This window comes from Calidris pugnax, unplaced genomic scaffold (genome assembly GCF_001431845.1).
Source record: "Calidris pugnax isolate Ruff unplaced genomic scaffold, ASM143184v1 scaffold21, whole genome shotgun sequence".
Lineage (NCBI taxonomy): Eukaryota > Metazoa > Chordata > Aves > Charadriiformes > Scolopacidae > Calidris > Calidris pugnax.
Window position 1 is genome coordinate 2,300,166 of NW_015090770.1, and position 11,594 is coordinate 2,311,759.

Genomic DNA, 11,594 nt, shown 5'->3' on the forward strand with positions numbered 1-11,594 from the left:
TTCCTTGTATATGTAAAATATATATGCATAAATATGTAAATATATTTATAAGTTAAGTTCATTTAAAGCATCATTTAACTCTATGATCTATTTTGTGATTTGGTTTTATATACGCAGATTAACTTTTCCAATTAAACATTGTTTCTCAGTACCAAGGCTTTCTTATGTTGCTGCCCCATGGTGTAAGTGGTTTTTTACAACTCCAGGGACTATTTTATGTTAAAACTCGTGCAGAGTTCAGACGCAAGTGTGCACAGATTGGTTGCATCAGCACCCAGCTTTCACTCAGAGGTTCCTATCAGAAATATTATTAAACCTAGTGAAGCTCAAGTGTTTATTGTTGTAAGGTTGGCACCAGTTTCCTGTGATTGCTTTTGGTGGCAACTGGGTCACCTTTGAAAATGCTGGACAGGCTTCTGTCTGTGATGACAACTTTGTGCATATGTTGCCTGGTTCCCTCAGCTTACTGCAGAGGATCCTCAAAATACCTGTAACAGGAGCCTGCTCCAGAGGCACATGAAAAGGCTTTTCAGCGTTATCTCTTGTTCTTTCTCAAAGCAATAGGGGCTGGAAATACAGCCGAAAGCTCAACAACGAGCGAAATTTTAAAGCAGTAAAACTTTATTGAGGATGTGATACTTAGACATTGATAATAAAAGATGCAAAAATAACCAGATGTTTGCATCATTTAGCTACAGAGGAACTTTGATTGCTCTAGTTAAAAGGTAATTTCTGCAACTGCAACCAGTTCTCATTCAGCCTGTGCTGGGGAGGGGTATCAGATACTACTGTAAACCTACTACTCTTTAGCATTTCAAAGGCTGCAGCGGCTATTTTATCTGCACTGGAATTCTGCACCTAAATGGCAAACTCTCAGATATTTCACTTCTCTTTAGCTATTAGCAACGTGTGATTCTGTTGGGAAATATGATCACGGAAAAATAGCTTTTTGTGGTGTTTTACGACTGCTGCCACCGCTTGGCTGGCGCTTTGTTTCAGCTGCCCATCCTTCAAAATCCGGTTGGGCGAGGGAAAGGGAGCCGAGCGTGGCCCTCACCCTGTGGTGTGAGAGAGGACGTGCCTGCAGGCAGGGTCAGAGGCTTCAGGGAACTGCCACAACCACTTTCACATCCTGGGATCTCCCGTCCATCTGCTCCCCGGACATACAGGGTGTCCTGCAGGCACAAGACCCACAAAGGATGTGGGAAGACGGTGCCACTCAAGCCTGATGCCTGCTTTTATCCTAGACCAAAAATTACACCGGAGACCCTACTTGCTTGGCACACCTGCACAGACTGTACTCAGGAGTTGGGACAGAGGTTTGCACGCTTATGACACATACTCATATGGAGGTGGTGGGATTGCTAAAGTCACGTGCTGTTCTTCACTTATGTAGATACACCTGAGCATATTTATCATTTATTGCGGTGAGTAGGACTAGGGAAGTGGTCGTCCCCCCTGTACTCGGCCCTGATGAGGCATCACCTCTAGTACTGTGTTCTGTTTTGTGTCCCTTGCTACAGGAAAGACAGAGATTCTGGAGTGAGTCCAGAGGGCAATGAGGGGTCTGGAGAACAAGTCTTATGAGGAGGGGCTGAGGGAACCATGGTTGTTCAGCCTGGAGAAAAGGAGGCTGAGGGGAGACCTTATCACTCTCTACAACTACCTGAAAGGAGGTTGTAGAGAGGTGGGGGTTGGTCTCTTCTCCCACGTAACAGGTGATAAGACAAGAGGAAATGTCCTCAAGTTGCCCCAGGGGAGGTTTAGGATGGATATTAGGAAAAATCTGTACCAAAAGAGTTACCAAACATTGGAACAGGCTGCCCAGGGAAGTGATGGAATTACCACCCCTGGAGGTATTTAAAAGGTCGGTAGATGTGGTGCTGATGGACGTGGTTTAGTGCTGGTTTTTGTCACCGATAGGTTGAAGGTTGGACTTGATGATCTGAAAGGTCCTTTCCAACACAGACAATTCTGATTTTATGATTCTATATTCAAGCAATGCAGGTAGCAGGGGAGGGGTACAGTGCTGTGGATGGCTGTGGGGTCAGAGCCTGGGTCTGGGCAGCTGCCATAGAGGAGCTGAGCCACAGTAACGTGATGAGACAGTGGGGTAAGGATGGGCTTAATCAGGCCTGATGAACCTCATGCTGTTTGCACTGGTTATGCCTGAAACCAGCCTTGAAAATGAGACATAAAGCCCTGCATCCAAACACTCTCCAGCAAAGCCCAGCATCCAAGCCTGCATGTGAAAGGCAGCGCCTTTCAGACCTAAAGGCAGGATGCATTTTACATTTTTCTGGTTACCTGCTGGTGAAAATCACTCCTTATTTCCTTTATGAGACTGTTTTTTACATAGATCCTGCATGTGATGTGCCAGGCTGGAAGCATACACACATAAGAGCGAGCAATGAAGGTAAGACACCCAAGAGCTTGACTTTTTGCTTCTTGTGTACTTCCTTTGACTTTGATGGCTTGCTGTTTTCAAGGTGAATGATAGCACTTCTTCCAGCAGGGGTGAGGGAAAAGGAGCCCTCCCTCTAGGAAGAAGTGCTCCCCTCCTTGCTAGGAACAGCTTCTCCAGCAGAAAGCCCTGGTACGGAGAGCTTTTAGGGAAACTCAGGCAAGGGCCAAAGGGATTCAGGCAAATGCCCCAGTGAACAGCACTGTCCGTAGCCAGTTTTGTGGGGACCACCTCAGCTTCATCTCAGGCTCAGGAGGGTTACTGGACCTTGGCACAACTCGGGGATGGAGGATGCTGCTTGAAATTTGGGGTTCAGGAGCCCAGGGCCACAAGCCACAGAAAGGCAAGCGAGGCAACCCTAGTGCTGCCTCGCTCATCTGCCACCCCTGTGAGAGGAGGACTGTCATTTGTCAAGTTTGGCAACTGCCAAGTCATCAATTGCTATTTTTTCCCAGTTTCCTGTCCTACACCCTTAATGTTTTTTTTAGCCTGGTAATGCTCCCTGTTTCAAAGCCTGGTGTCTGGTGTTCGTGGATAGAGCAGCTTTGCTTATTAAGGGCTCCCAGGAGGACTAAATTGACTTCTCCCAAATATTTGGGGTGTAAACTGAAGATACTGATTTTTGCAGCAACTAGTCAAAAAAATACCCAACCCAAAAATCCCAAAGTGGGCTAACAACAGAGAAAAACATAAAACACGTTAGCTCACAATTAAACAGGAAATAAGTAGGGCTAAAAATACAAATCCGTAAATTGCCTTGCAAAGGATGCTTTAACTGCCGATAAAAGGCTCTTCAAATATATCAAAACCACAGAGGCAGCTGGAAAATCAGTGGCAATGCTGATGACAAAGATATAAAAGGGGCAGATGGGGATGATGAAGATGTAGCAGGGGAGCTCAGGGATTTCTTTGTGGCTTTTTTTTACAGCTGAAACTGCTGAGGAGCTTCCCACGCCCGTCCCACTCCGCAACGGATCAGCTGGAGGAGACAGAGCAGTCACAAGGAAAAGGGAGCATGGAGTAAAGAGGTAAGTAAATGAAGTAACGAGGTCGCAGGAAGCATAAGGTCAAATAGATAAGATGATTGTTAATAAGTGACCAGGACCAGGTGGCTGACCCAGGGCACCCAAAGTAGTGGCACAGCCCAGCGGTACAGGGAGGTCGTGGTGCCCAGGTGTGTTCCCAGGCAGGGATGGGCTGAGCCATCACTGATGAGTGTCTGAAGCCATTGACTCGAGGTGGCATCCAAACACCCACCAGAAGTTCATGCAAAACTAAAAGAGGTCAGCATGAAGCAGACAAAAAATACTTAGTTATAGGAGCAAGTGGTGAACTTGCTGCCACAGGGGGTTGCAGACGCTGTATCTGCAGGTTCAGAAAGAGATTAGGCCAATTCAAGGATGCAAATGCATGACAGAGATGTACCCTCTAACAACAGGATGAGAAAGTGGGGGTGCTGGAGGAAGGGGCTGTAAAAGGATCCAGGCCCCCAAGATAGCCCCTCCAGTTGCAGCCCCGGGAGCAGAGCCTGGGGCTGGGTGGGCAGCCTGGACCAGAGGGACATTTCTCACCTTCTGAACTCATTGACAATCTTTATTCAATGACAGCAAGGGCTGAAAGGTGATGCCTGGGCTGTGTATACATAGTGTGTTTTGTATACCCTAATTATGACCGGATTGCTCATAAACTGTGGAGAGGCAGGGTAAGGTGCTGTACACCTGGCTCTTTGATGTTTATATAAATAGCCTCATAAAAGAAATACGGGAAATTTTTTGCAAGTGGATAACTCAAAAAATACAAAATGCTTCCTGCTTTGGAGCCCAAAAGGTGCTGCTTTTCACACGCAAGCTCCAAGGAGCAACCTCTGGAGAGCAAAGCCTGTTCCTCTCCATGAAAAGCAAACCAAGACCAACAGCTCCCGCCCTCCCTCTCCTGGTGGAAGCACAACAGCTTACCAAGGAGCTGTGCCTCACTTACTTCTCTATGTCCCCAGACAGTGTCCCCTTTGGGAACATCAAGGGGAGCAGAGGGAAAATACCTGCCCAGCTGCTGTTCCAAATACAGCAGAGATTTCTCCAGGGCAGCTGGGAGACTTTCAGGGCCAGATAAGGTGGAAAAGGGAAGAGAGGGAACTGAGAGGAATAAGAATTTTTGCTCAGAACTCGAGAGAGGGCTGAGGAGGGACCAGTGTTGCTCTTGGTGGGCATCTATGGCAACTGAGCCTTTTCTTCCTATTTCGCCTGTTCCGAAACACTAGTAGCTTTGGTAGCACCCTGAGGGACATTTGTCCCAGCTAATTTCCCAGTCTGGTCATTGCTTTGACAGTCAGTTTTCTAAAGTGACATTAACAGCTTCCCAGAATAATGTCTGTCACATCTTGGTGGGGCAGGGAAAGCTCTCAGCCCTCCTGAGATGGTTCCCCTTGACCCTTGCTGGTGTCATTGCCGCCTTCCCTGTGCCTGCTGACATGAGCCTGGTTAAACACCAGGGAATCTCTGCCTCTCCTTTAGCTGTGCACATCTGGGTATAGCTGGGGAAAGAAAGCCTGCCTCAGAAATGAAACTTTGGAAAAAAAGTCTTTCTCTGAAGTCCTTTCTGCATAGAGACCCTTTTATGGGGTAAATCAGCCAAAAACGTTAAAAAAATATTTCATATCTGGGACAGTCAACAAATTCAAGAGGTTATTATGGTGCTAAGGTACCTAATTCCCTCTCAAGTAGAGAAATGTTTAAATTGGTGGGAATCAGGGGTCACGTCCAGGCAGGTATTTCAGTGCCTGACTTGTACTGACATTGATGGCAATAAGGGTTCCCTGAGGAGGAATTGTGGACCACGGCTTATATATCATTCCAATGAATGAAACGGGGCTTGTGTTGCACATGTGTAACAGTACATTATTATTCTTTTCCAAGCAAGGTCTTTCCTTGTAGACTTTTCATCATTTCTCAACTGTTGTGTCCTTCCGAGGTCGATGTGAACAGATTCTGCAGCAAGCTCATGCTGGGCAGGAATCGTTTGCCAGAAAAATTAGGGAAAAAAACAGAGCCCAATGATTTATTTCAGATAATGATTAAATAGCCAAGTGTCCACTGAGATTTGAAAAAGCTGCATGGGGCATCAGGAGGCCCAAACCGCAGAGGTTCAGGGTGAATTTCTTGGAAAACCATCTGCACCTCCAGAGCATGTGGCTCACCCTGCTGCTTGGGACCTGGGCTTTTATTCCATTCAACAGGAATTTTGTGAGATTTGAGCAGAGCCGAGCCGAGCTGGCTCTACCTGCTGACACATTAAATCATATTAAATGATGCTTCCCCCACCTGGACGTGTACGAGGGGAATCTCTTAGGGCTTCTCATTCCTCTTGAGTTTTATGAGAAACCCTCTGGTAGATGCACCCAGTAAATGACCCTAGGTCTTGTGGCTCTCCATCAGTCCTAAGCAGATGAACACGTACGAAGGGAATCTCTTAGGGCTTCCCATTCCCACTTCCACCACATCCCTCTGGTAGATGCACCCAGTCAATGACCCTGGGTCTTGTGGCTCTCCATCAGTCCTAAGCAGAATGTGTCCAGGTTATTTGAGGCAAGAGGTGCAGGAAGAGAGAATATTTCTTGCTACACCATGCAAGGCAGTAGCGACAGAGGTTCAGGCTTCCAAACCCTCCTCCCTCTGCCTCCTCTCTGGGACTTGGCACACACTTGGCTCCACAAGGTGGAGCTGGCTCTTCGCAGTTGCAGGACAAGCCACACGAAAGGCAAAACCTTTGTAACGAGCACGTTTTAATCGGGGCTAACCATTAACAGAGACCCCGGGCAGGTTTCCAGTGAGCTGCTATTTTTTAACGCCTTCCTGTGTTACAACCTGGTGCATCTCTCTGCCTGTCCCTTTGATGGCACAGAATGTGTCCAGGTTATCTGAGGCAAGAGGTGCAGGAAGAGAGAATATTTCTTGCTACACCATGCAAGGCAGTAGCGACAGAGGTTCAGGCTTCCAAACCCTCCTCCCTCTGCCTCCTCTCTGGGACTTGGCACACACTTGGCTCCACAAGGTGGAGCTGGCTCTTCGCAGTTGCAGGACAAGCCACACGAAAGGCAAAACCTTTGTAACGAGCACGTTTTAATCGGGGCTAACCATTAACAGAGACCCCGGGCAGGTTTCCAGTGAGCTGCTATTTTTTAACGCCTTCCTGTGTTACAACCTGGTGCATCTCTCTGCCTGTCCCTTTGATGGCACGCTCCTTAGCTCTGGGGATCAAGGCATATTTTTTGGGGTGGCCCATGCCTCCAGACATCAGTGACCCATTTCGGTTCAGCCTGTTGGTGAGCCCCCTCCTGAAAACAGCTGCTCTGGGAGCCAAGTGCCCCCAGCCTGCTCTGGGAGCTGTAGGAACACCAAAACTTGCCAGGCTTGGTCTGGCTCCATCGTCACAGTTTAAAGGACTCATGTTTATGAAATCTCTCCCCATGTACCTCCCTTGCTTTGCAGCCAGGCAGCTCCAAGCAGGGACTTCCACAGAGATTTACTCTGAACCTTGACTTTTTTTCATGCAGAAGGACAAAACTCAGCAAGACGACTTTCGGTGTGGTTCTCTGCAATGCTTCACTCCAGCAGGTCAGGAGTGGTAGTATTGCTCTTGAGTAGCTGTAAACAACAGTTGGTCCTCAGATGGTAAAAACAGATACTTTCATAACTTTTTTGTAGCAGGCAGCAGCAACACGAGCAGCATCTCTAGCCAGAGGATAGCGCATACTGTTTAAAAAAGGATGACTGTCATTTTTTGGCACACAATTTTGCCTCTTACTGGCATGGATTTTGTGTAACTTGGAATTTTTTTGTAGCTTCCATGGGAAAAGCAGGAGACAAACTTTTTCCATGGTAGTGAAAACCCCAGTGGCCAGGCCTGTGGGGTGGCTTGTGGTGGGGAGACAATGTGGGGATGACAAAGCCATAGGGTGCCCACAGCGTGTGCCTCTGAGCTCCCACTGCCCACTCCAGTGCAGCCAGGAGGATGCAGCAAACAGCACAGTGAGGAACTGGAAAGGAAGAGAAAGTGTTTTCCTAATGCGAGAACTGTTTGCAACATGGTGGGGGTCCCCAAGGTTCAAATGAGTTTGCCTTTCATTTCATATCCCTGATCTTACTCCCTAACTTGACCCCAGCTCCCTCCAAAACTTCTTTTTATTAAAACCTTAAATCAGCTCAGCTTGATCATCACCTAGGTTCCTGTTTTGCTCATCTTTTGTTGTATGAAGAGCTGCTTGGACCAAAGGACTGAGGGATGTTCAGGACTTGATGTGTGTCGGTGGTGCCCGAGGCCAGGATGCATCTGGATTCCCCTTCCAACCATCACCAGCTTCAGTGGGACTGCTGGAAATGGGTAATCTCAGCTGTCCTAGCTGATCTTCACAGCACAGTAGAGAGCTGTGCCTAAGATCCTATGGCTTCTGAACTTACTGCAGATATGGTGGTGGAATGAGTTATATCCAATAACGGGGTTATAATGAGTTATACCCAGTCAGAAGATGTATCTTCTGTCTAGTAAGTACCAGCTCTAAACTTATGCCACAGAATCTAGAAATGGCATAAAGTCAGAGACGTCCTGGGATTTTACTGCGGGGTAAAGGCAATAGTTTGTGAAACACTAAGGCAGAGGTGGAGTGTCATCCTGAAACAGGCTGTGGCTCCAGGGCAGCATTTGTCTCCGACTGGTGTAGAAAGAGGAATAATCATGGAAAATCTAGGACCTCTTCAGTGCTGTGGCAGACATCTAGACGTGACTCATATGTTTTTATCCACCCTTCCTGCCACGAGGAAGATATGGCAATGCAAACCTATCTTTAAAACACCCAGAGTAATTCTGATACAGCATTTTACTTGTCTTGACTGATAATATAAGAGCCAAAGAACTAACTTACAATTGCATCACTTGCAAATGCATGCCTAGGTCAGATACACTGGGTTTATGTCCTACTTTGACCATAGCTTTAAAATGCAGGTGATAAGAAAGCAAGCACAAAGATCACATCTTTCCAGTCCGGGAGTTTTCTTCTCCCTGTTTCAGCAGAACTGTTCAACGATACTCATAACCCAAGTTCAATGGCCTCTGTGACACCTAAATACTTGAAGGAACCTGAGGGATTTCAGTCCCATGGACTAAGGGATCCTCAAGAATGGCATTTTGTAGACAGGAGAGATGATGGTCAAGACAGAAAATACACAGGCAGCAGTGGTGGAAAGAGCAACTTTCTTGCAGGTCATCCTTTCACATTCCTCAGGAATGGGGAGCCCTTCTTTGGGTTCCCATCCCAAAATCATGGTGCTGCCCCAAACTCACCTTCTACTGGTATGATCCCTTTGTCCTCAATAATCTTGTTAACACCTGGGCACTAAAAGCTTTCTTTCTCCGTCCCTTATTCATGGACAGAATCCCAGGAGGAAGATGAAGGGCTGACTCCAGAAAAGCAGCCAGCACACATTGGTCCAGCACCTTCATCATGAGTAAACAGGAAGGATTAATACCAACACCCACCCTGTGGACCTTATTTCAGGCCACGCATTGCCTCTGTGGATGCTTCATTTCTTGGTCTGCAGCTGACCTCAGGGACACAAGGCTGCCCGCTCGCTCTGGAGATGAGCTGCCTGCCCCATGGTGGGTACATTCCTCACGTTCAACCATGTTCAACCACTGTTCCCCCTCTTGAGGTTACAGCTGATTGCTTGGTCTTTACCAAGAATTGCATCCCCTTTCTTGCTGCGTGTCGGGGCAAGAACACAGCTCTGGCTTCGGAGAAGGGTATTAGTGTCGTTCTCGTCAGGGAAGCCACAGCACTTCCTCCCCTGCAGCACTGCGGGGTCTTTCCCTGTAGAGCTCTGGGCCCACACTGTGGTCTGCGGGTCTACTGGGAAGAGATATATGGCCTGTGCATCTGTGGGACCTTCACAGGGGTTTGGCTTGAAAAATGCGATGATGAGGGTGCATGACTGAGAGCAGATGCTGAGCACCCGCAGCAGCCCACGGCTCAAAGGCTGTGTAGTAGCAGCTCCTTGACCTTCTCCCTTCTCTCCAGGGTTTCTCGTGGGGGCTGTGGGGTGAGATCAGCCTGGGCACAGTGGACACTGGGTGCTGGTGGCAATGCCACAGGGCCCATGGAAAGCGAGGGCAGGCGCTCAACCTCAGCTGAGCCCAGTTAAATATAACCAGTGACTGGTCACCTCCTACACTTTGCCTGGCTCCAGTCCCAGGGCAATACATTCCTCCCGAAAGTCGTCCCCTTCTTCCTCAAATCCTCTTCTCTGCTGCTTGAGATGCCACAGCCAAGTCTCACAAGGTGGGTTACTTCCCTCTGAGTAGTCTTCTTCTCCCATGACCCTGCTTTTCCTTTCTTGTGCCCGCTCACCACCTGGCCTTTTGCATCTGCTCCTTCCCCGCAGTGTTCCCCTGGGTGGCAAGGCAGGACACAGGGATGAGGGATGAAGGATGAGGGTCTCCTGCTCCTACAACCAGGGTGATTAAAGCTGTCATGCACAAGTCTGTCTACGTATGTTTGTACATGTATCTTGGGGTACTTGAACATGGCTAGAAGATCTGAGAAGGGACTTCTATGTCTACACAAGGCTCCTCTGGGCACTAAGGCTCACATCAGGTATTTGACCTCATGCAAATGTAGGATCTGCATTCCGTTTTCTTTCTCTTCACAGAAATACAAAAAATACGCCGCAGAGGACCAATCCACTTTGAAGTCCCTGTGCATCACGTCTTGCGTCGTCAGATCAGCACGACATGGCCGGTAATATTTTTATTATTAATAAAGGGTGGTGGGATCCGACTTATCGGGCTGTTGGGGTAAGAGGGGGAGCTGATGCTGCCCCTTGCCCAGGCAGAGCCGATGGCTGGAGGGCATCCCATAGGTCAGAGCCTGGCCCATGCACCACCTTTCCTGCCACAGCAGAAGTTCTGGTGAGGCATTCAGTGGTGGCTTTGCACTGGTTACAAGCAATACCCTTGCTGTGCTCCTACAGCCACACCAGGAGTTACTCCGATTTAGCAGTTAAAATGTTACAACTTCCCGAAACAACAAATAATCACTCTAAACCCAAAGCTGGTGTCTCCCAGGCCATGGAGAGGCTGCAGAAATCAGCGAGGTTTGTGAAAGCAGCCTTGGAAATCAGTGCAAGTAAGTGGAAATTTTGGCAGGTGGCGTTACAGTTAATCACTGCTCTCTGAGAACAGCAATGACACGTGTTGGATTGAGGGTGTGTGTTGTAAGCAAAATCTAATGGCGGGATCTAGTAGATATTATGCTGAAGTGGCACGAAGGTCTCTGCAGTCAGTTGAGGAGTTAACTGTTGCTAAAAATTGCCTCTTAAATTAGTGATCAGCTCTACGGTTGATTTACGATTTCTCTTAATAACAGAAGAAAACAGAAAGCTCCCCAGCAACCCAAACACAACCATAAACCCACTGTTTCTTTTCCATCTGAAGTGTTGACATCCCCCTGCGCCAGGGGCAGGCGGTGGGTGCGTGGGCAGTGCCAAAAAGCCGTCAGGCAGGGCAGAGCAGCCCAGCTGCCCTTGCCTGGGGAGCCCTTTAACAGTCGGACGCAGTTTGTTTGCACAGAGAAAAATCCCTGAAGAGGGAAAATGTCACCATGAGGGTGGCCACTGACCTGTGGGGACATCAGCGCTGAGAGCCAGGAGAGGAGGGAGCACGTTGTTTGTGTGCCTGTAGCTACATGTATGTGTGTATGCCTGGGTGTGCGTGTGTCTGCGCACGTGGTGCACGTCCGCCTGTATGCACGTGGGGTGTCTGGGTGTTCCTGTCTAATATCATAGAATCTTAATTCTCTGGGTTGGAAGGGACCTTTTGGATGATCCGAGCCCAACATGCACCTCTGTGTGTGTCTGTGGAAGCCATATGAGCACGTGTGCGTGCATCTGCGTGCCACTAAGTGCATGTATGTTAGCGCATGCAGGCGTGTGTACGTGTGTGCATGGACGAAACATACACGCGTGTCCACACGTGATGCGACCGTGCACACACAGCCACGCGTGTGGACGAACGTGGGCGTGATTCTGTGATTCTGTGTGCGCAGAGGCGACATCTGTGACTCGGGGGGTGGGGGGGTGGGGGG